The 25252-nt window shown below is 36.5% G+C and overlaps 1 protein-coding gene across 9 annotated transcripts in view; it reads left to right on the forward strand.

Annotated features, from left to right (window-relative positions):
- The window catches only part of GULP1 (GULP PTB domain containing engulfment adaptor 1), a 330664-nt gene that overhangs the window by 92353 nt on the left and 213059 nt on the right, over positions 1-25252 (forward strand). For all 9 annotated transcript variants that reach the window (XM_017865398.1, XM_017865405.1, XM_017865402.1 and 6 more), the window contains one exon: positions 9693-9819. The gene's annotated coding sequence lies outside the window, so the exon portion shown is untranslated. The remainder of the gene's footprint in view (positions 1-9692; positions 9820-25252) is intronic.

Raw genomic sequence — 25252 nt, forward strand, 5'->3', positions numbered from 1 at the left:
CTACTGAAGGCTTATCTGAAATTCTGTGTCCCTTAGCTTCTAACAATAACAAATGTTTTCAAAACACCAAAAGAGTATCTATATCATTTTATAGAAAACTTTTATTTTCTTCAAAATATCAATCAATCATTTTGGCTCATTATTATTTACTAATGTTAGCTCAATTTGGGAGAAGCCATAGAAAATGTAAATAAAATGTGTAGTATACATTAGTAAAGAATATATACATTTAAGAGTAATTATTTGGTTGTACTTGGCAGACAACCAATTAAAACTCAGTTAAACCAAACAATATACATTGGTTACTATAGTAGAGAGTTCTAGAGTGGCCCTTCAGGCCTGACTGAATCCAGGCAGTTAGATATTTGTTTCCCTCTCATAGCTCTGTTATCCACTGAATTATATTTTAAGGCAAAAAACATGAGGACAAAATAGCCACCAGGTTTTCAGTCCTTCAGTTAGTTAATTCAAGTGGAAAGGGATTGTTTCTTTCTAGTTTTTAAAAAAAGGGTGCTGATTGTATTTTCTTTATTTTAACTTAGTCCACATTCCCACTCATAAGTGAATAATTATTATTAGGATCATGGTACTGCCATTGACCAGTACTGGAACTACAACTAGGGTCACCCTTAGCCAAACATAACTACCAGGAAAGAGGGGAAAAAAAAGTAAATCTGCAAAGGAAATTCAGGGTGCTATTACCAGAATATTTTGGTGGAGGGGAGGGTGTTGGGTGGTGACAGGAAATCACAATGTATGTATAAACAAGTTAAATGCAGGGTGAAATGCACACTGTTTTGTGAAAATGCTACTGAACAGTGATTTCTTCATTTGCTTGCGGTGTAAAATATGTTATTATTTCATCTGGAATGAAGAGAGATCATTTGTCTCTCTTCATTCCAGAGCAACAGTTTAAATGGTGAAATAACATTTAGTATTAGAGTAACATAAAGAACAATCACGAAACATTGATATTGAAAATGTTGGATTGCTGAAGAAAGGCCTTCAGGCATAACCAATCATCATATAAAATATTGGTGATGTCTGCATCTCTGAGACTGTTTCCTCATCTGTGAGACAATTATTATGATATGGCTAACAGCAGACGAATTTGTCTATGTTTTTCTGCTTGATTATATTGGTACAGAAGGTAATCCAGATTTTACTGAACAGTGTTTGTATAATTTGAGTGAAATTATATCCAATTATGGTGATACTACAATTAATGTAGAAAAGAGACAAGTATTAGTAAAGCTCCTGACCGCTGCATCCTGCAACTGTGGGAAATTGGAAGACTGAATAATAGCTCTCTGAAATTTGTCTTTAAATATATTACATACTCTATGGATATTAACATGAACAAAATTAAACTCCACAGGACTGGAAAAATTAAACTAATGACTTTTTATGTAATCCAAGTTAATGAATGCTTTCTGGCCCAACTTTTCATTAGGAAATGAACCACAGTTTCCTGATTTCGTTCATTCCAACAGCTTCCATTGTGTGACTGTTTACAAAAATGCTTAATAAGAACCCTTAATGAAGACTTACTCTCTTTTCATTAATACTGAAATATATTTACATAGTTTTGCAGCTTTTAGGAGTAACAGTTAGTCTTAAAAATTAATAGTGGCTTTTAGAATAGGTGTTGTATAAATATTTTCTTTAATCATCTGAGTATTTCTAATGTATTAAAATATTATAGTAAAGAATGGAGAATCATAATTTCATCTTCTAAATGAAAGAAGGAAGGCAGAAGCTTAAAATATGGGGAATATTTGGAAAAAATTCTGTTTCTATTGATCTTCGTGCTGAAATCCATATTTGCAGTGTTTTACAAATATATCCGTTCCCCTGTATCCTCAGGGGATGATTCCAGGGCCACCAGCAGATACCAAAATCTGTGCATATTCAAGTAAGGCTGCAGTAGCCATGCGGAACCCATATATATGAAAAGCCAGCCCTCCATATCCACATGTTTTGTATTCTGTGAATACCAGTATTTTCCATTTGAGTTTGATTTCAGATGCAGACCCTGTGGGTGTGGAGGGCCAAGTGTATTTATTGAAAAAAATACCTACCTGGAGGTGGACCGACCCATGCAGTCCAACCTGTGTTGTTCAAGGTTTAACTGTGTTCCTAGTGTTAAATGATAAACTAAATGCAGATATGATTAATCCCCAAAATTAAATGTAATTAAATCTATAAAACACATTAGACAAATGCAATTTTAATCATTAATTAAATATACTTTTAAAAACACCTATGGTAATGACTTACTTGCTTTAATGCCTTTGTATGAATTCATAGGTAACGTCTTACTGTAAGATTTAGCAATTTACATTACAGTATTTTATGGACAAAATGTATAATAATGACATTAAGGGAAAATAAAATGTAAAGCAACCTTTCCTAATCTGATGGAATTGAGTGAACAGTTGGTTACCTGTAAGAAGAGCAACCAAGTTAAAGGAACAAAAAGTTCAAAGGCCATAAGCCATAAGGTTTTTATTAAAATGTCAGAAAATCTCATTGAAATGTCATGAAATTGAAAAGCACACCAAAAGGAAAATAAAAATTATAAAATAAACATTCAATAAAGTAAACATATAAACTTATACTTCACTTGTAGTTAAAGAAGTATGCATTTTAGGAAAAGGTACAAAATTTGCCAAATTGTCAAAGATTAAAAAGATAATTGCTGGCAAGTGTGGTTTAAATTCAGCATTGTCATATGCTATTGGTGGAAGTCTTTGTTGACATATCTTTCCAGAAAATAACTTGATGATGTGCATTAAAATACTTAAAAGATCAAATACTTTTTGACAGGAATTTCACTTATATGAAGCCACAATAAAGAAATAATTTGGGCCGGGCGCAGTGGCTCATGCCTGTAATCCCAGCACTTTGGGAGGCCAAGGCTGACAGATCACAAGGTCAGGATTTCGAGACCAGCCTGCCCAGTATAATGAATCTCCATCTGTACTAAAAATACAAAAATTAGCTGGGCATGGTGGTATGCACCTGTAGTCCCAGCTACTTGGGAGGCTGAGGCAGGAGAATCATTTGAATCCAGGGAGTGGAAGTTGTGGTGAGCCGAGATTGCACCACTGCACTCCATCCTGGGCAACAGAGCGAGACTCCATCTCAAAAAAAAAAAAAAAAAATAGAGTTTGAGACGAGCACAACAAATATTTATGTACAAAGATATGTACCATGGTTTCATTTACAGTGTGAAAGATACGGAACTTTTAAACACACCAAGAGAAATAATAATTACTATAGATTGCTGAGATTTTATGTGTTGGGCTTTATGATTAGTGCTGTGTATAGATTATCTCATTTATGTCTAAGTTCACATTAATGTGTACTTAGCATTTATTTCTAAATTTACCTACCACTGTTTTTATAATGGACAAGATTTTTCTCAGTGGAACTCACCTTTCATCACGTGTGGAAGCTGTATGACTTAGGAGAATTGGCCATATTTGTATCTCCAGGAATACTCTCTGATTGTCTTAAGCCAGTCAGTGATTCTGCACACCTACCAATTGGTTAGCAATGTGCTTATCATTTCATTGGTTCAGATAAGAATGAATACCCAAACTATTGATTAGGGATTGAGCTAGAAATTATCTTCTCCCCTTAGTTCTTAGTTATATAAAAGGTACAATGAAAATTGAGAATAGGAAATTTATCAATAAGAAAAAATTTTGCAAAAAGCTAACTGGGCAACAGCTAATGTTACGTAAATGAAATGCAAATCTAAAACAATATGTAAGGCAATTTTCCTATTATAATTCAATTTTCCTATTGAATTAAAATAAATTTTTAAAACCCTGATATATATGAACAGTATAGGAAGATTGGGGTGAGATTTGCATACTTTTTCACTTCTGTGGGAGTGTAATTTGCCCTATTTTCCAGACAAAGTATTGTAATTATATACAGACTTTGATCCGGTAATTTCCATTCTCCTTTGTCTCGATAGTCTGATGTTTAAGCAATGATTTATATAACAGATAAAATATATATGTAGAATATATCATTCAGTACTTTAGGTGTTTCACAAACTTTGTAATCATTTATTTCTCAAAGCAACACTAGGTTAGATTATATGGATGAGGAGACTAAGGCATATCCCGTCAAGGCAACATAGTTTTGGAATCAGGCTTATAACACTTTCCAGGCCAACCACAGTCATTTTAGTCACTACACTACTTTGCGTCAATTCTACTCATCACAGTGTCTCTATATAGAAAAAAACGGAAAAATCTTAAATATGGAACATTAGAATGGGCAAAAAAAGTTATAAGGTGACATGTTATGCCAAGAGTATTTATTTGAAGACTTATTTAATGATACAAGAATATGATTGCACTGTAGGTGACAAAAGGTAGGAAATGAAATTGTATGTTGTCTTTGTATTGCTATAAAGGAATACCTGAGGCTAGGTAATTTATAAGGAAAAGACGTTTGCTATATAAGACACATGGTGCCACCATCTGCTTCTGGTAAGGGCTTTAGGCTGTTCAGACTCATGGCAGAAATTGAAGTGGAGCCTGCATGAGCAGAGATGACATGGCAAGAGAGGAGGCAAAAGAGAGAGGGGAGGGAGGTGCCAGGCTCTTTGTAACAAACAGCTCTTACAAGGGGCTAACAGAGCAATAACTCACTCATTACCACCAGGATGGCACCAAGCCATTCATGAGGGATCTGCCCCCATGACTCAAACACCTCTCACTAGGTCCCATGTTTGACATTGGGGATCACATTTCAACATGAGGTTTGGAGGGTGAAATAGGTGAACTATTGCATATGTGTAGTACAATTTCAGTTTTAGAAAAAGACTGGGTGGAAGGTGTCTAAATATTATATTTTAGTTTATCTTAATATAGATGATTTTTGTTTTCCTTATAATTTTCTAATTTTCTAAGTGTTTTGTTCATAGACACACTCACACTATATATACTGAAAAGTTTAATAACCAAACGCTTCAAGGAAAGTGACTTCTGTTTTCCACTAATTTCAGCAAAAAGAGTGAACGACTTGATAATTGTTCTCCTACTTTTTTCACTTAGAAAAATTTCCTGCTATTGAGAGCTTCAAAGCACTGCTGAAAGTTTCATGGCAAATGCAATGGAAAGCATGGATTGAATTTGATTTTAAATTGATAAATTTAAAATTCTTATGTGTTCTGAAGAGTTTTTCATGTCTCATCCACTATCACTTTTTTCATTACCATACTGAAAGCTGAGGGTATGGAACTCAGAATGCATTTGGAAGAATAACAGGTGATATGAATTTTTGGTCCTATCTGATTTCCAGGAATAGAAAAACCCAGGATCAAAGCTATCTTTGTCTGGTTCTATTCCTATATAAATTAAATTACAAAGATCGTTCCAGTTTTACATCTTATAAATATGAATGCCTTGAGTCTATTTTGCATTAGCATCTAACAAGTATACACAAATTTCTAAGAAGTAATTTGCTTGTCTCATCCCTTCCTTTTCATGTCTCTTCAGAGCCGCCTTGGCATTATGATCATCTTAAACACCTATCTAAAACACATATCTTACTGTACTGTTTCCCTGTTTAATCATACGTCCATCACCTTTAGAGTAAAATACAAATGTTATAACATGGCAGTCAGGAGCCTTCCTGATGTGGCCTCATCTTATTCCTAAAGTTTCCTATAAATATTCTATTTTAGAATAAAATATTCTAATAGCCTATCCTTGAAGATGGCGTGTTCTTTCTTATTCGTGTGCCTTTGCTTATGATGTTTCCTTTGCCATCTGTGGCTTTCCCCACCTTCCTCACTGGACAGCTTCTGTGAACTGAAGGTTAATGAGTCTTACCTCTTTTAGGAAGACTTTTCTGCAGCACCTAGCCTTGCCAGGAACATAGTCCTTATCACACTGATGCATGCAAAGGAGTATACAGACTTATTTTACTCTCACTAGTAACTAAACAACTGGGCATTCAATGGCTGTTCAGTGAATATTGTGTTAATGAACAAAATTACTTTTCTAATGTTATTTTCCTTAAGAGTGCAGGAGTATAGGTATGACTATTCGTATGTCATTTCCTTAGTGAGATGACTAGAATACATAGGAATTGATTGCTCCAGGCTACTTAGGACAATCATCTTAATATCACTTTCTTTGTACCTTTTGCTTAGAACATTGGGGTGAAAACATTTGAGAAGGTGTCTTAAAGGCATACTAAGGCATGTGTACTTTGTCCATTGGTGATGTGGCCAAATTACTTGTTAGAGAAATTACGACTGGCTAGGGATGGATAGGTGGGGAGTGTAAACTGGGAGAGAAAACAAACTGGAGATTGTTGTATTAAGTAGAATTGAATTTATTTAACTGCATGTAGGTGGTAAGGGAAAAAAGAGGGATTAATAATGCCAGATTTCAGGTGTGAGCAGTCAGTGGGAATTGTACTACTTACTTAATGTCACAAGACAAAAAAGAAAAATATAGAAAAGAAAATCAGGGCCAAGATCTGATTTTATATATTTTGAATTTAGGAGCCTATAGAGGATAAGAAATAAATATCCAGGAAAACTCCTAAAACATTTTGTAAATTAGATTAAATACTGTCAAATTCTTGGACCTAGGCAAAAAAGAGAATAATGATTTTGAAAATATTTTAAGATCATGATAATGATGATCCGTATTTCATATGATGACAAGTAGAAATACAATTTGGCTTGACTTGTTTATTTTGCTTAGTTTATTACATATAGAATATTTAAAGATTTACCTGTTACATTAACAAATTGAAGCATTTTGTCATATTGCAGCATTAATAATGTTTTTCTTAAATGGTACTGTTGGAGATAAAGGAAGTTTTAGTAAAGAAATAGTTGGTTTCATTTAATTTCATATACATCTTCAAATTGTATGAAAATGTGTAATAAATGGTGGCAAAACAGTATCAAATTGAGCATATTATGTTCATACTAAAATTTTAAGAAGCATTTGAATTGGAAATCAGGATTTTATATTTTAAAATAAAATATGTTCAAAAGAGCAGCCCATAAGCCAATCTGAGTTTTGCAAGAATATTCAAAGTGCTCTTTCTATGAAAAATCTAATCGTATCAGACATAGAATAATAGATCCCACTTGGAAAATATATCATTTCCTGCAAGAAGAAAGACAGAAGTAAGCATAAGTTAGTTCTTATTTTTTGATGTGTGTATTTTTGTGCTCTTCTTTATTCTGTCACATTGCATAAAATATTCTAGTTTGAAAAGTATTTCCTGCAGTATGACTGGGTTTCAGTGAATTTAAGATAAAAAAAAAGGCTACGGGGATGTTAAATTGAATTGACCATTTCAAGGAAAAGATTTTCTTTTATTAAATTTTGGAATTAAATCTATTGAAGAGTTTTATTAACAATTATTTATCTTGATTAAATTGAATTGACCATTTTAAGGAAAATATTTTCTTCTATAAAATTTGGGATGAAATGTATTGAAGAGTTTTGATAACAGTTATTTATCTCAAATTATTTCTCTCTAATTTCTGTTCATAAGATCAATAGTTGTCAAAATAAAATGGAAAACTATATCATCCTAAAAGAGAAATAATTTTGTTCTTCCTTTTCTCTCCTCTCATCTAAGACCAACAAACAAGAAAAACACGATCTGATAAACGACTGTGGAAATCATGACATGGTTTTATAGTTTACCTTTTAACTATGTGTCATGCTTGAAATTTCCTGTCCAGGATAAACACATCCATTTTTAGAGCTGGAAGTATGTGATGATACAACCTTTACATTTTACAGCAAGGTGAAGCGAATTGTGTAATTCGTACATGCTAAGATCCAGTCAGTGCTAAGAAAATAGCATATGATTTAATAAATAATGGTGTTGCTGAGTTAAGCAAACATTGTTTCTCACTAAAATTATAAAATATCAATATATGACCTTAAAATATACTGTGCTAATATTTTAATTCAAAATTTAAAATTGTTGCTTTTTGTTGTAGATGCTGTTGATGATCAGCCTATAACCTCTCTTTTAGTGCTATAGTTCAAACTGGCAAAATTTCTAATGCTTATCCTGCATTTCTTTACCTAAGGGATTCTTTGGCCACAAGAGACTACTTTGTTAACCAAACAGACTGAAAGTTCTAGGGAATCAATGCCCCTGGGAGCAACCCTCAGCTAATGACTAATGAGGATTGGTGAATAAATATGCTAGCTCTGATTTTGACAGTGAGATATAGCTGAGGGGTGTATTACACACTGGATGTCTGATTTTCCCCAGCCAGATTAAGCTGCAGTTGCCAATAGTGTTACAGGTCTGATAATGATCTCTGTGTTGGTAAGAGGTCTTCCACTCCGGGTCTCACTTCTTTCTTTTCATCCCTGCTAATATTTCCTGGGATTATCTCCCAAATAAACTTCTCACATTGAAGTTATTATTACCTCAGTGTTTGCCTCCAGGGCAACCTAAAATGAGATCCTTTCTTTCTCTCTAAAGTCATGTTTGAAAATGAAAAAGAAGCTGGGTGTGGTGGCTCACACCTGTAATCCACCCAGCACTTTGGGAGGCCAAGGCGGGCAGATCACCTGAGGTCAGGAGTTCGAGACCAGACTGACCAACATGGCAAAACCCCCTCTCTACTAAAAATACAAAAATTAGCCGGGCGTGATGCCACACAGTTGTGGTCCCAGCTACTCGGGAGGCTGAGGCAGAAGAAAACAAATAGAGTGAACAAATAGGTCAATAGGCTTCTGAAGAATATGTGGCTAAGATGGAAAAAGATGGCTTTCAAAGTATTCAGATGGCTTAGATTGAAACACAGAGGAAGGGATAAAATAATATGTGAGATCTGTCTATTTAAGAAAGTAAAAAATATACATATGGCACCATCAATGTCTGTATCAAGGGGATTGCATCAAAGTTATGATGAGAAGCAGGGCACACGACTTAGATATGTTTCTCCATTTTTCCCCCTCCTTCAAAAAGATCAGGTCTTTTTAGCATTTTGGCAAAAGATACTATGCTGTGAATTCTTCTGGTACTATTTGAACTTATGTCAGAGGTACATTCGAAATAATGTAATTAAAGGAAGACATAGTTTGTGCTGTTGTGTCTACCCAGAAAGAATTTTTGTTTGTTGGAATACAAATATAAAAGTCTTAACCAATTAACATATCTCTTTTAGTTATAGCATGATTATGAATAGAAAGATAAGCTATCTAAATGCCTTGCCATAACAGTCAAAGTAGAATGAAAATGAAAATAAATCAGTGCCTTCTAAAATTTGGTTTCACCTTCTTAATCATCATGAACAGGGTATGAGATTGGTTAGTCCAAATAAATAGTATGTGAAAGAGATAGTTGGGGCTCCTTGTTGTTCAAAGAGGAAAGGCATATATTATTAAAGAACTATCACCAAGCTTTAATAGTAACATATCTGTGAGTGAAAACATTTAACACATCATCTATAAATCTTGCTATTTTTCATTACCTAGGTATCAGTAACACTCTTTTCCAAATATTTACATATTTTATCATTATTTTCCTATTATTTGGTAACTTTCTTGAACATTTTCAAGAAACATAATTAGAATTTTAAAAGATATGCTGAACTTCTAAATTTAAAATAAACAGAAATGTAATTATTGATTAATTCTAAGTCCAATTATATTTTCTTTTAGTTATTTATGATTCCATCTGATATACATAGGAGAGAAAGTGATAGAAGAATTCTGATGGCAACTGTATGATAGAAGCTGTATAAAGTCAAGTGTCCATTTTCTTTCAACTATATTTGAGCATACTCAGGTAAGAATAAATGATTGTTTATACATTTTCTATTATTTCCAAAAGGACTTGAAATTATAAAATGCTATTATGATGTGCTGAATGTTTAAAATATAGTCTTATATTGTAAAAAATAGTAAAATGGATAAAAGTAAACTAAAATTAAAAACACTGGTGAGCCTTTTTTCTGAAAATAAGCTCTGTCATCATTTTGTTCTATATAATTTTATTTTGTTTTGTTGGATTTTCTTTTAAGCAAAGTTACAATGATAGTATTACATTTAGTTCATTTTCATGCAGCTGATAAAGACATACTCATGACTGGGAAATTTACAAGAGAAAGATGTTTAATGGACTTACAGTTCTACGTGACTGGGGAGGTCTCATAATCATGGAGGAAGGTGAAAGGCACGTCTCACACAGCAGCAGACAAGAGAAGAGAGCTTGTGCAGGCAAACGCCCATTTTTAAAACCATCAGATTTTGTGAGACCCACTCACTATCATGAGAACAGCACAGGAAAGACTCGCCCCCATGATTCAGTCACCACCCACCAGGTTCCTGCCACAACATGTGGGAACTGTGGGAGGTACAAATCAAGATAAGATTTGGGTGGGGACATAGCCAAACCCTTATCATTCCATCCCTGTTCCCCTCAAATCTCATGTCCTCACATTTCAAAACCAAACATGCATTCCCAACAATCCCCAAAGTCTTAACTCATTTCAGCGTCAACTCTGAAGTCCACAATCCAAAATCTCATTAGAGACAAGGCAAGTCCTTTCTGCCTATGAGCCTGTAAAATCAAAAGCAAGTTAGTTACTTCCTAGATAAAATAGGGTACAGGCTTTGGGTAAATACAGCCATTCCAAACAGGAGAAATTGCCCAATGCAAAGGGGCTACAGGCCCCATGCTGGTACAAAATCCAGTGGGGCAGTCAAATCTTAAAGCTCCAAAATGATCTCCTTCAATGCCATGTCTCACATCCAGATCATGCTGATGTAAGAGGTGAGTTCCTATGGTCTTGGGCAGCTCTGCCCCTGTGGCTTTGCAGGGTATAGCTTCCCTCCTGACTGCTTTCATGGGCTGGCATTGAGTGTCTGAGTCTTTTCCAGGTACAGGGTGCAAGTCGTTGGTGGATCTACTATTCCAGGGTCTGGAGGATGGTGGCCCTCTTCTCACAACTCCACTAGGTGGTGCCCCAGTAGGGACTCTGTGTGGGGCTCTGACCCCATGTTTCCCTTCCACACTGCCCTAGGAGAGATTCTCCATGAGGACCCTACCCCTGCAGCAAACTTCCGCCTGGATATCCAGGCATTTCCATATATCTTCTGAAATCTAGGTGGAGGTTCCCAAACCTCAGTTCTTGACTTCTGGGCATCCGCAGGCTCAATACCATGTGGAAGCTGCCAAGACTTGGGGCTTGCACCCTCTGAAGCAACAGCCAAGCCATACCTTGGCCACTTTTAGTCATGGCTGGAGCAGCTGGGATGTAGGCCATCAAGTCCCTAGACTTAATAAAGCAGAGAGACCCTGGCCTAGCCCAGGAAATCATGTTATCCTCTTAAACCTCTGGGGTTGCCATGAAGCCCTCTGACATGCCCTGGAGACATTTTCTGCATTGTCTTGATGATTAACATTTGGCTCCTTGTTACTTATACAAATTTCTGCAACTAGCTTTAATTTCTCCTCAGAAAATGGGATTTTCTTTTCTATTGCATTGTCAGGCTGCAAATTTTCTGAACTTTTATGCTCTGCTTCCCTTATAAAACTGAATGTCTTTAATAGCACCCAAGTCACCTCTTGAATGCTTTGCTGCTTAGACATTTCTTCCTCCAGATACTCGAAATCATCTCTCTCAAGTTCAAAGTTCCACAAATCTCTAGGGCAGGAGCAAAATGCCGCCAGTCTCTTTTCTAAAACATAACAAGAGTCACCTTGGCACCAGTTCCCAACAAGTTCCTCATCTCCATCTGAGACAACCTCAGCCTGGATGTCATTGTCCATATCATTATCAGCATTTTGGTCAAAACCACTCAACAAGTCTAGGGAGTTCCAAACTTTCCCACCTTCTCCAGTGTTCTTCTGAGCCCTCCAAACTATTCCAGCCTCTGCCTGTTACCCAGTTCCAAAGTTGCTTCTACATCTTTAGGTATCTTTTCAGCAGCATCCAACTCCTGATACCAATTTACTGTATTAGTCTGTTTTCACACTGCTGATGGCAACATACCCAAGACTGGGCAATTTACAAAAGAAAGCAGTTAAATGGACTTACAGTTCCATGCGGCTGGGGAGACCTCACAACCATGGAGGAAGGTGAAAAGCACATCTCACACAGCAACAGACAAGAAAAGAGGGCTTGTGTAGGAAAACTCCCATTTTTAAAACCATCAGATCTCGTGAGTCCCACTCACTATCATGAGAACATCATAGGAAATAACCACCTCCATGATTTAATCACCTTCCACAAGGTTTCTCCCATGACATGTGGGAATTATGGGAATTACAATTCAAGATGAGATTTGGGTGGGGACACAGCCAAACCATATGAATTATATATATGCTTTGTTGATTTTCTTTATTATTTTGTAACAAATTTGTCTTCTTCTATCCTTTGAGAATATGAATTAGTGTTTTGTACTTTCTGTTATATCTGTAAATATATAGTATGTTTTAAAATATTTTTATTTTGTATTTATTATTCAGTCAATATTCTTATAGATAAATTGATATGTACATCATTTGGTTTGCATTAGTAGCATTACTAAAATTGGTATCACTGGCTCAATGACTGTGATCTTTTAAAGGCTTTTTATTGTTATTGCTGAGTTTACCTGTAGAAGGTGGTAACAAGTTAAAGTTTTCATTAGCCAGTTTAAGTTGAAAAAAAAAGAAAATTAAGTTAAAATTTTTAATTTTGGTTGCAAACAGTAGCAATTTCTTACTCACATCTATTCAGCAAATATATTCCCTTACATAACTAAGCCTAGAGGAAAAGTGAACGTTACAAGACTGGGTGCGGTGGTTTATGCCTGTAATCCTGCACTTTGGGAGGCCAAGTCAGTGGATTACCTGAGGTCAGGAGTTCAAGACCAGCCTGGCCAACATGGTGAAACCCATCTCTACTAAAAATACAAAAATTATCTGGGTGTGTTGGCAAGTGCCTGTAATCCCAGCTACTTGAGAGGCTGAGGCAGGAGATTCCCTTGAACCCGGAAGCAGAGGTTGCACCACTGCACTCCAGCCTGGGCACCAAGAGTGAGACTCCATCTCAAAAAAAAATAAAGAAAAAGTGAATATTATATATGTATAACCTTCCACATTGTTTAAAAATGCACCATTTAGAAATATCAAGTATACATTTATCTTATTAATATTTATCAAAAACATTATATTTATCAAGCACTGTGATTAGCAATGGCAGTGAGGATGGTAAACATTAGAAAAGGGAAGGCACATAAATAGTTCCTTGTCACCTCTAACTTTCAATAAAATATGGCCAGATGAGAAATACATTTTGGTTTCTTATGTTTAAGTAGGCCGTATTAAGTGCCCAGAAAGAAGTAAAATAATAGGGCAGTTTGTAGTGATAACACTTCCAGCTTGGGAATTGAGGAATACTTTCACAAACAAAAGACTACATGAGTTGTGCTTTTTAAGGTGGAGAGGAACACTGGCAGGTAAACATTTAAATGGAGAGTCAACTTGGAGCAAAGGTATTGGGCTGGCAAACCATAGGGATGGGATATTCAGGAAATTGGAAAGAGAGATTAGATATAGCAGAGTAGGTGGAAATGTGTTCTGTGATTTGGATTCTTATAATTAGGCATTTTTGTCTCACCATTATATGGAGAGGAACAGTTGCAGGGGAATCAGATGAACCATGCTATCCTTTAAGAAGTTTAATCTAGGCCAACCACATTGGCTCATGCCTCAAATTCCAGCACTTTGGGAGACTGAGGCAGGTGGATCGCTTGAGGTCAGGAGTTCAAGACCATCCTGGAAAACATAGTGAGACCCCACCTCTACAAAAAAATAATAAAAAAGTAGAAAACCTTAGCCAGACATGATGGTGCACACTTGTAGTTCCAGCTCCTTGAGAGACTGACGTGGGAGGATCACTTGAGCCCAAGAGATGAAAGTTACAGTGAGACATGATCACACCACTACCCTCCAGCCTGGGTGACAGAGCAAAACTCTATCTCAAAAAATCTAAAAGAACAAAAAGAAGTTTAATTTAAAAGTGATGGCCGGGCGCGGTGGCTCAAGCCTGTAATCCCAGCACTTTGGGAGGCCGAGATGGGCGGATCACGAGGTCAGGAGATCAAGACCATCCTGGCTAACATGGTGAAACCCCGTCTCTACTAAAAAATACAAANACATAGCCAAACCCTTATCATTCCATCCCTGTTCCCCTCAAATCTCATGTCCTCACATTTCAAAACCAAACATGCATTCCCAACAATCCCCCAAAGTCTTAACTCATTTCAGCGTCAACTCTGAAGTCCACAATCCAAAATCTCATTAGAGACAAGGCAAGTCCTTTCTGCCTATGAGCCTGTAAAATCAAAAGCAAGTTAGTTACTTCCTAGATAAAATAGGGTACAGGCTTTGGGTAAATACAGCCATTCCAAACAGGAGAAATTGCCCAATGCAAAGGGGCTACAGGCCCCATGCTGGTACAAAATCCAGTGGGGCAGTCAAATCTTAAAGCTCCAAAATGATCTCCTTCAATGCCATGTCTCACATCCAGATCATGCTGATGTAAGAGGTGAGTTCCTATGGTCTTGGGCAGCTCTGCCCCTGTGGCTTTGCAGGGTATAGCTTCCCTCCTGACTGCTTTCATGGGCTGGCATTGAGTGTCTGAGTCTTTTCCAGGTACAGGGTGCAAGTCGTTGGTGGATCTACTATTCCAGGGTCTGGAGGATGGTGGCCCTCTTCTCACAACTCCACTAGGTGGTGCCCCAGTAGGGACTCTGTGTGGGGGCTCTGACCCCATGTTTCCCTTCCACACTGCCCTAGGAGAGATTCTCCATGAGGACCCTACCCCTGCAGCAAACTTCCGCCTGGATATCCAGGCATTTCCATATATCTTCTGAAATCTAGGTGGAGGTTCCCAAACCTCAGTTCTTGACTTCTGGGCATCCGCAGGCTCAATACCATGTGGAAGCTGCCAAGACTTGGGGCTTGCACCCTCTGAAGCAACAGCCAAGCCATACCTTGGCCACTTTTAGTCATGGCTGGAGCAGCTGGGATGTAGGCCATCAAGTCCCTAGACTTAATAAAGCAGAGAGACCCTGGCCTAGCCCAGGAAATCATGTTATCCTCTTAAACCTCTGGGGTTGCCATGAAGCCCTCTGACATGCCCTGGAGACATTTTCTGCATTGTCTTGATGATTAACATTTGGCTCCTTGTTACTTATACAAATTTCTGCAACTAGCTTTAATTTCTCCTCAGAAAATGGGATTTTCTTTTCTATTGCATTGTCAGGCTGCAAATTTTCTGAACTTTTATGCTCTGCTTCCCTTATAAAACTGAATGTCTTTAATAGCACCCAAGTCACCTCTTGAATGCTTTGCTGCTTAGACATTTCTTCCTCCAGATACTCGAAATCATCTCTCTCAAGTTCAAAGTTCCACAAATCTCTAGGGCAGGAGCAAAATGCCGCCAGTCTCTTTTCTAAAACATAACAAGAGTCACCTTGGCACCAGTTCCCAACAAGTTCCTCATCTCCATCTGAGACAACCTCAGCCTGGATGTCATTGTCCATATCATTATCAGCATTTTGGTCAAAACCACTCAACAAGTCTAGGGAGTTCCAAACTTTCCCACCTTCTCCAGTGTTCTTCTGAGCCCTCCAAACTATTCCAGCCTCTGCCTGTTACCCAGTTCCAAAGTTGCTTCTACATCTTTAGGTATCTTTTCAGCAGCATCCAACTCCTGATACCAATTTACTGTATTAGTCTGTTTTCACACTGCTGATGGCAACATACCCAAGACTGGGCAATTTACAAAAGAAAGCAGTTAAATGGACTTACAGTTCCATGCGGCTGGGGAGACCTCACAACCATGGAGGAAGGTGAAAAGCACATCTCACACAGCAACAGACAAGAAAAGAGGGCTTGTGTAGGAAAACTCCCATTTTAAAACCATCAGATCTCGTGAGTCCCACTCACTATCATGAGAACATCATAGGAAATAACCACCTCCATGATTTAATCACCTTCCACAAGGTTTCTCCCATGACATGTGGGAATTATGGGAATTACAATTCAAGATGAGATTTGGGTGGGGACACAGCCAAACCATATGAATTATATATATGCTTTGTTGATTTTCTTTATTATTTTGTAACAAATTTGTCTTCTTCTATCCTTTGAGAATATGAATTAGTGTTTTGTACTTTCTGTTATATCTGTAAATATATAGTATGTTTTAAAATATTTTATTTTGTATTTATTATTCAGTCAATATTCTTATAGATAAATTGATATGTACATCATTTGGTTTGCATTAGTAGCATTACTAAAATTGGTATCACTGGCTCAATGACTGTGATCTTTTAAAGGCTTTTATTGTTATTGCTGAGTTTACCTGTAGAAGGTGGTAACAAGTTAAAGTTTTCATTAGCCAGTTTAAGTTGAAAAAAAAAGAAAATTAAGTTAAAATTTTAATTTTGGTTGCAAACAGTAGCAATTTCTTACTCACATCTATTCAGCAAATATATTCCCTTACATAACTAAGCCTAGAGGAAAAGTGAACGTTACAAGACTGGGTGCGGTGGTTTATGCCTGTAATCCTGCACTTTGGGAGGCCAAGTCAGTGGATTACCTGAGGTCAGGAGTTCAAGACCAGCCTGGCCAACATGGTGAAACCCATCTCTACTAAAATACAAAATTATCTGGGTGTGTTGGCAAGTGCCTGTAATCCCAGCTACTTGAGAGGCTGAGGCAGGAGATTCCCTTGAACCCGGAAGCAGAGGTTGCACCACTGCACTCCAGCCTGGGCACCAAGAGTGAGACTCCATCTCAAAAAAAAATAAAGAAAAGTGAATATTATATATGTATAACCTTCCACATTGTTTAAAATGCACCATTTAGAAATATCAAGTATACATTTATCTTATTAATATTTATCAAAACATTATATTTATCAAGCACTGTGATTAGCAATGGCAGTGAGGATGGTAAACATTAGAAAAGGGAAGGCACATAAATAGTTCCTTGTCACCTCTAACTTTCAATAAAATATGGCCAGATGAGAAATACATTTTGGTTTCTTATGTTTAAGTAGGCCGTATTAAGTGCCCAGAAAGAAGTAAAATAATAGGGCAGTTTGTAGTGATAACACTTCCAGCTTGGGAATTGAGGAATACTTTCACAAACAAAAGACTACATGAGTTGTGCTTTTAAGGTGGAGAGGAACACTGGCAGGTAAACATTTAAATGGAGAGTCAACTTGGAGCAAAGGTATTGGGCTGGCAAACCATAGGGATGGGATATTCAGGAAATTGGAAAGAGAGATTAGATATAGCAGAGTAGGTGGAAATGTGTTCTGTGATTTGGATTCTTATAATTAGGCATTTTGTCTCACCATTATATGGAGAGGAACAGTTGCAGGGGAATCAGATGAACCATGCTATCCTTTAAGAAGTTTAATCTAGGCCAACCACATTGGCTCATGCCTCAAATTCCAGCACTTTGGGAGACTGAGGCAGGTGGATCGCTTGAGGTCAGGAGTTCAAGACCATCCTGGAAAACATAGTGAGACCCCACCTCTACAAAAAAATAATAAAAAAGTAGAAAACCTTAGCCAGACATGATGGTGCACACTTGTAGTTCCAGCTCCTTGAGAGACTGACGTGGGAGGATCACTTGAGCCCAAGAGATGAAAGTTACAGTGAGACATGATCACACCACTACCCTCCAGCCTGGGTGACAGAGCAAAACTCTATCTCAAAAAATCTAAAAGAACAAAAGAAGTTTAATTTAAAAGTGATGGCCGGGGCGCGGTGGCTCAAGCCTGTAATCCCAGCACTGTTGAGGGAGCCCCGAGATGGGCGGATCACGAGGTCAGGGCATCAAGACCCCTGGCTAACATGGCTGAAAAAACGTCTCTACTAAAAATTACAAAAAAAAAAAAAAAAAAAAAAAAAAACAACTAGGGCCGGCGAGGTGAGGCCCGCCTGTAGTCCCAGCTACTCGGGAGGCCTGATGGTAGGAGAATGGCGTAAACCTGGGAGGCGGAGCTTTGCCCAGTGAGCTGAGATCCGGCCCGCCTGGCACTCCAGCCCGGGCCTACAGAGCGAGACTCCGTCTCAAAACAAATAAATAAATAAAGTAAAATAAAATAAAATAAAATAAAATAAAATAAAAGTGATATGTGTGTTAGACGAATGAAGAGAGAGCAGCTTAAAGGAAGGCAGATTAGTTTGCAGACTTTTCCTTACATTTTGATCACCGTTTGCTGAACCCTTGCTACTTGCCAGGCACTGAGCTAGGAACTGTAGGAAAATAAAACAATGAAGACATAATCTTTACCCATGAGTTTATAATGTAGCGGATGTACCTGCATGACAAGCAAATGAATAGAATACCCCATGAAAGCACAAGAGAATCATGTTTAACTAAAGACTAGTGAGTAATAATTATGTTGGCATGCAGATATTGAGTTAGCAGTAGACTAGGTTTCCCCAAAAACGTTAAGTCTCATCAAGGTTATCCAGGAAGCAGTGGTTCTAAATTTTTAAATAATTCGAGAAGAAACAATAGAAGCTTTGTCTAGGGTGAAAAAATGGAAATAAAAAACAAGGTGTGGTTAGATGAGACTTGGTAGTGGTAGAAGCAGTTAAGCAGGGGTTAAAGAAACAGCCTTTTTGCTTAGGCAAGAGGGGCATGTTGATGACAGACACAGAAATGGGGAAAACAGAATAAAAGTGGGTTTTGTTATTGTTGATAAAATTTGTTTGGCTTTGAACACTGAAGAATTTTCTCTCCTGCTTCACTTTCCTGTGTTCAAACCTTTGCTAGAGCACTCATAACATTTTAAAATTTCATTGCAATTCCTTATTGAGAATTGAGGAATATTATTGAGGATTAGTTAAGGATTCATTTATTTATTACTCAAAATTTTTCCATCCTTTACAAATAAAAGTATATTAGAGTAAATATAATTTACACCAAACAAAACAAAAATATGAATAAAAGACCTGATTTCATTCATAACCACAATGTAAATAATTTAGCCTTACACTTTCCAGCAGTCACAAAAATGGATATATGTTCTTTCTATAAAAGCTGAGATAAATGTATTACGAGTCAGTGTAATGGATGGGAAAAGTGTCCTTACCTCTTAGAAGTGCCTTATATATTAAATTGTTAAAAAATAAAGCGAATTAATTCTTAAAAAAAAATTTCAATAGGTCTTGGGGATCAGTGGTTTTGGTTACATGGATAAATTGTAAAGTGGTTAAGTCAGATTTTTGCACACTTGTCACCCGAGTAGTGTGCATTGTACCCAATATGTAGTTTTTTATTCCCCACCCAGTTCCCACCCTCCCCATTCCGGATGTAGCTATTCAGTCTCCAAAGTCTCTTATACCACTCTGTGTGCCTTTGCCTACCCATAGCTTAGTCAAGTGAGAACATGCGGGATTTGTTTCTTTTATTCCTGAGTTATTTCATTTGGAATAATGGCCTTGAGCTCCATCCAAGTTGCTGCAAAAGACATCATTTCATCCTTTTTTTTTTTTTTTTTTTTTTTTTAATGACTGAGTAGCATTTCATGGTGTACATATACCACATTTTCTTTACTCATTGGTTCCTGGGCTCGTAAGTTGGTTCCATATCTTTGCCTTCGTGAATTGTGCTGCAAAAAACATACGCATGCAGGTGTCTTTCTGTTATGACTGCTTTTACTTTGGGTAGATACCCAGTAGTGGGATGGCTGGATCAAATGTTAGATCTACTTTTAGTTCCTTAAGAAATGTTCATACTGTATTCCATAGATATTGTACTGATTTACATTCCCACCAGCAGTGTATGTGCTGTTTTCGCCACTTCCTTGCCAAATCTATTATTGTCTTTTGAATTTTTAATAATAGCTATTCTTGCAGGGCATCTCATTGTGGTTTTAATTGGCATTGCCCTGATGATTAGTGATCTTGAGCATTTTTTCAAATGTTTGTTGGGTACTTGTTTATCTTCTTTTGAGAAATAGCTATTTATGTCATTTGCCCACTTTTTGATGGGATTATTTGTTTTTTTCTTGCTGATTTATTTAAGTACCTTGTAGATTCTGGATATTTGGCCATTATCAGATGCATAGTTTGCAAATATTTTCTCCCATTCTATGTGTTGTCTGTTTACTCTGTTGATTATTTCTTTTGCTGTATGGAAGTTTCTTAGTTTAATTAGGTCCCATTTATTTATATTTGTTTTTGTTGCATTTGCTTTTGTGGTCTTAGTCATAAATTATTTGCCTAGGCTAATGTTCAGAACAGTTTTTCCTAGGTTATCTTCTAGGTTTTTTATGGCTTCAGGTCTTAGATTTAAGGATTTGATCCATCCTGAGTTTTTTTTTTTTTTTTTTTTTTTTTTTTTTTTTTTTTTTTTTTAAGTAAGATGAGAGATAGGGATCCAATTTCACTCTTCTACATGGAGCTATCCAGTTTTCCCAGAACCATTTATTAAGTAGGGTGTCCTTTCCCCAATTTATGTTTATATATGCTTTGTCAAAGATCAGTTGATTATAAGTATTTAACTCTATTTCTGGCTTCTCTATTGTGGTCCATTGGTCTATTTGTCTACTTTTACGCCAGTACCATGCTGTTTTGGTAACTGTAAACTTGTGATTTAATTGAAAATGTAGTGCCTCTAGATGTGTTCTTTTTGCTTAGGATTGCTTTGGCTCTTTGAACCCTTTTTTTCATTTCATACGAATTTTAGGAATTTTTTTTTTCTAATTCTGTGAAAATGATGTTGCTATTTTGATGGAATTGCATTGAATCTGTAAATTGCTTTGGGTAGTACAGTCATTTTCACATTATTTATTCTTCCAATCCATGAGCATGGAATGTGTTTCCATTTGTTGGGGTCATGTATGATTTCTTTTAGCAGTGTTTTTTTTAGTTCTCTTTGTAGAGATCTTTCACATCCTTGGTTAAGTATATTCCTAAGTATTTTATTCTATTTTTTGCAACTATTGTAAAAGAGACTGAGTTCTTGATTTGATTCTGAATGTGGTTGTTGTTGGTATATAGCAGTGCTACTGATTTGTGTACATTCATTTTGTTACCTGAGACTTTCATGAATTTGTTTATCAAATCTAGGAGTCTTTTGGAGGAGTCTTTATTGTTTTCTATGTGTACAATTATATCATCAGTGAATAGTGATAGTTTGACTTCCTGTTTTCAAATTTGGATGCCCATTTTTTATCTTGCCTTATTGCTCTGGCTAGAACTTCCAGTACTATATTGAATAGAAGTGCTGAAAATGGGCATCATTTTCTCATTGAGGCTCTCAGGGGAAATGCTTTAAACTCTTCCCCACTCAGTATGATTTGGCTGTGGGTTTGTGTTATATGGCTTTTATTATTTTGAGGTATGTACCTTCTATGCCTAGTTTTTTGAGGGTTTTTTACCCTAAAGGAAAACTGGACTTTACTGAATGCTTTTCTGTGTCTATTGAGATGTTCATATGGTTTTGTTTTAGTTCTCTTTAGATGATGTATTACATTTGTTGACTTGTGTATATTAAACCATTCCTGCCTTACTGGGAGAAAACCCACTAGATCATGGTGTATTACTTTTTTGATGTGCTGTTGCATTTGATCAGCTAATATTCTGTTGAGGATTTTTGCATCTATGTTCATCAAGGATACTGGTCTATTGTTTTCTTGTGTTATTATGTCCTTTCTTCACTTTGGTATCAGGGTGATACTGACTTCATATAATGAGTTAGGGAGGATTACCTCTTTCTCAATCTTTTGGAATAGTTTCACTGAGATTTGTGTCAATTGTTTTTTGAATGTCTAGTAGAATTCAGCTGTGAATGCACCTGGCCCTGGGCTTTTATTGTTGGCAGTTTTTGTTTGTTATGAATTCAATTTCACTGCTTTTTATTGGTTTGTTCAGGGTTTTTATTTCTTCTTGATTTAATCTAGAAAGGTTGTATGTTTTCAGGAATTTGTCCATTTTCTCTAGACTTCCTAGTTTGTGTGCATAGAGGTGTTCATAGTAGTCTCAAATGACCTTTTGTATTTCAGTGTTGTTGGTTATAATGTCCCATTTTCATTTTTAACTTAGGTTATTTGAAACTTTTCTCTTATTTATTAATCTAGCTAATGGTCTATCAAGTTTGTTTATCTTTTCAGAGAACCAGCTTTTTGTTTTATTTATCATTTGTATTGTTTTCTTAAATTTCATTTAGTTCTGCTCTGATCCTCATTATTCCTTACCTTCTGCTAGTTTTGAGTTTGGTTTGTTCTTGTTTCTCTAGATCCTTGAGGTATGACATTAGGTTGTCAATTTGTGATCTTTCAGATTTTTGATGTAGGCATTTAGCATTTTAAACTTGCTTTTAGTATTGCTTTTGCTTCAGAGATTTTAGTAACTTATGTCACTATAATGCTTCATTTCAAAGAATTTTGAAATTTCCATCTTGATTTTGTCGTTAACTCAAAAATCATTCAGGAGCAGATTGTTTAATTTCCATATATTTGTATAATTTTGAGAATTCCCTTTAAAGGTGATTTCTAGCTTTATTCTGCTATGGTCTGAGAAGTTGATATGATTGTGATTATTTTAAATTTATTGAGACTTGTTCTGTGGCCTACCATATGGTTTATCTTGGAGGATGTTTCATGACCTGATGAGAAGACTGTATAATCTGTGTTTTTTGGGTAGAATGTTTTGTAAATGTCTGTTAGGTCCATTTGTATAGCTTAAGTCCATTTTTTTTTTTTTGACTTTCTGTCTTGATGGTTTGTCTAGTGTTGTCAGTGCTGTGTTGAAGTCCCCCATGATTACTATGTTGCTACCCATCTCATTTCTTAGGTTTGCTAGTAATTATTTTTCAAATCTGTGATCTCTAGAGTTATATGCATGTAAATTTAAGATTGTAATATCTTTCTGCTAGATTGATTTTTTATTATTATATAATGACCTTTTTTTATTCTTTCTGCTTTAAAGTATGTTTATCTGATGTAAGAATAACTACTCCTGCTTGCTTTTCGTTCCCATTTGCATAAAATGTCTTTATCCACCCCTTCACCCTGAGTTTATATGAATCTTTGTGTGTTAGGTGAGTGTCTTGAAAACAGCAGATATTTGGTTTGTGATTTTTTATTGATTTTACCAACTTGTGTCTTTTAAGGGGAATATTAAAGCCATTTATGTTCAATGTTAATACTGAGATGTGAATACTGCTCCAATTATTATGTTGATTGTTACCTAGATACTTTGTTTTCTTCTTTGTTACTGTTTTTTAAGCACCTTGAGTTTTATGCTTTCAAGAGATTCTGTTTTGGTACATATTCACTTTGTCTTTTACGATTTAGAAACCCTTTTAGCATTTCTTGTAGGGCAACTCTGGTTCATAATTTATGAAATTTAGTTTTACTGGATACAAAATTATTGGCTGACAGTTATTCTGTTTAAGGTGGTATAGATAGGACACCAGTCCCTTCTGCCTGGTAAGGTTTCTGCTGAGAAGTCTGCTGTCAGTTTGGCAGGCTTTCCTTTATAAGTTACCTGATGCTTTTGTCTCACTGCTCTTAGAATTCTTTTTTTTTTTTTAAAACATTGGCTTTAGATAGCCTGATAAGTATATGCCTTGGTCATGTCCTTTTTGCAATAAATCTCCCAGGAGTTCTTTGATCTTCTTGTATTTAGATATCTAAATCTCTAGCAAGGCCAAGAAAGTTTTCTTCAATTATACACTCAAATAAGTTTTCCAAGCTTTTTGCTTTCTCTTCTCCCTTAGGAACACCAGTTATTCTTAGGTTTGATCATTTTACATAATCCCATATTCCTTGGAGACATTATTCATTTCTTCTGTTTATTTTTCTTTATTTTTGTCTGATTGGGTTAATTCAAAAGCTTTGTCTTTGAACTCTGAAATTCTGTCTTCTAGTTGGTTTAGTCTATTATTAAAACTTTCCTCTGCATTTTGTAATTCCTTAAATGTGTCTTTCATTTTCTGAATTTCAGGTTGGTTTTTCTTTAAAATATCTTTCTCTTTAGAAAAATTTTCATTCATATCCTGAATTTAAAAAAAAATTAAGTTAGTTTTCACCTTTCTCTTGTATCTCCTTGAGTAACTTATCAACATTTTGAATTTTGTATTTAGTATTTCAAAAATTTCATCTTGGTTTGGACCCATTTCTGGAGAGCTGCTGTGATTTTTATTGTTGGGGTGTTATAGAACCCTGTTTTGTCATATTGCCAGAATTATTTTTCTGGTTCCTTCTCATTTGGATAGATTATTTCTTCTATTCTCTAAATTATTTTGATTTGACTTTTAAAAAAATTCTTTTTGTCTCCCTTAAGGATGTGACTTTAATGTTTATAGTTTATGGTAACCTAATGCAGCTCTTGGTGTTTCCAGGGGTGAAGTCTCTGTATGAGTTCCTTGGTTATAGAGAGTGTTTGTATGGTGGCTTTCTCAAACGCTGGTTATAGTAGCAATGTGCTTGATTTGTGACAAAGTTCACTATCTCCTATGGGGTTGGAATGACAAAGGTCTCTTGAAGCTTATCTCATTCATTCCCCTGTGCTGTGAATATTTTTATGTATTTATTTTTTCCACAGTATTTTATTTACTGTGTTATTCTGCCTGCAGATGCTATAATGGACTGTGTCACTTGGCCTCCAGGCAGGAGATGGCATTTGCAAAAGAGTGCCAGAGGCTATAGAAGTTGTGGGATTTGATCTCTTCTTATGCTACCCAGGGGAAGTACTCTGGCTTCTCAGGCAATTGGTGGGGTCATAGAGCTACCAAAATTTCTGTCTTTCATGTTAAGCTACCAGAACAGCTGGAGGGGCAAAGCCAGATTGGGGCTGAGTTGGAAAGATCCGAGCTGTGGTTCTCCACATGTGACAAACAAGGGCTCCCGTGAGGGTCCAGGGGCGGTTCTTTGGCTATTGGAGTAATGTTTCAGAGAGGAGCACAGCTGCCTCTGCTGTACAGAAGAGTCCATATGGGGAGTGGAGAGTAACAGGTGACAGTAAGTTCCATTCAGCTCCCCACTCTGGCTAAGGCAGGTCTCACATCCGCAGTGTTGCACTAGCAACAGCAAGCTAAGTTCCAGGTAGTTTGCATTCAGAACTTAAAACTGCCCCTGGCCATAAGCCTTCCTGGTGGAGACAGCAACCAAGGCTTTCAGGCCACAGCCCTCCCAGTCTGCCAGCAAAGCTGAGACGTCCAGCTCCTGCATTCATGGCTGCAGCACACT

This window comes from Rhinopithecus bieti, unplaced genomic scaffold, assembly GCF_001698545.2.
Source record: "Rhinopithecus bieti isolate Rb0 unplaced genomic scaffold, ASM169854v2 scaffold_2827, whole genome shotgun sequence".
Lineage (NCBI taxonomy): Eukaryota > Metazoa > Chordata > Mammalia > Primates > Cercopithecidae > Rhinopithecus > Rhinopithecus bieti.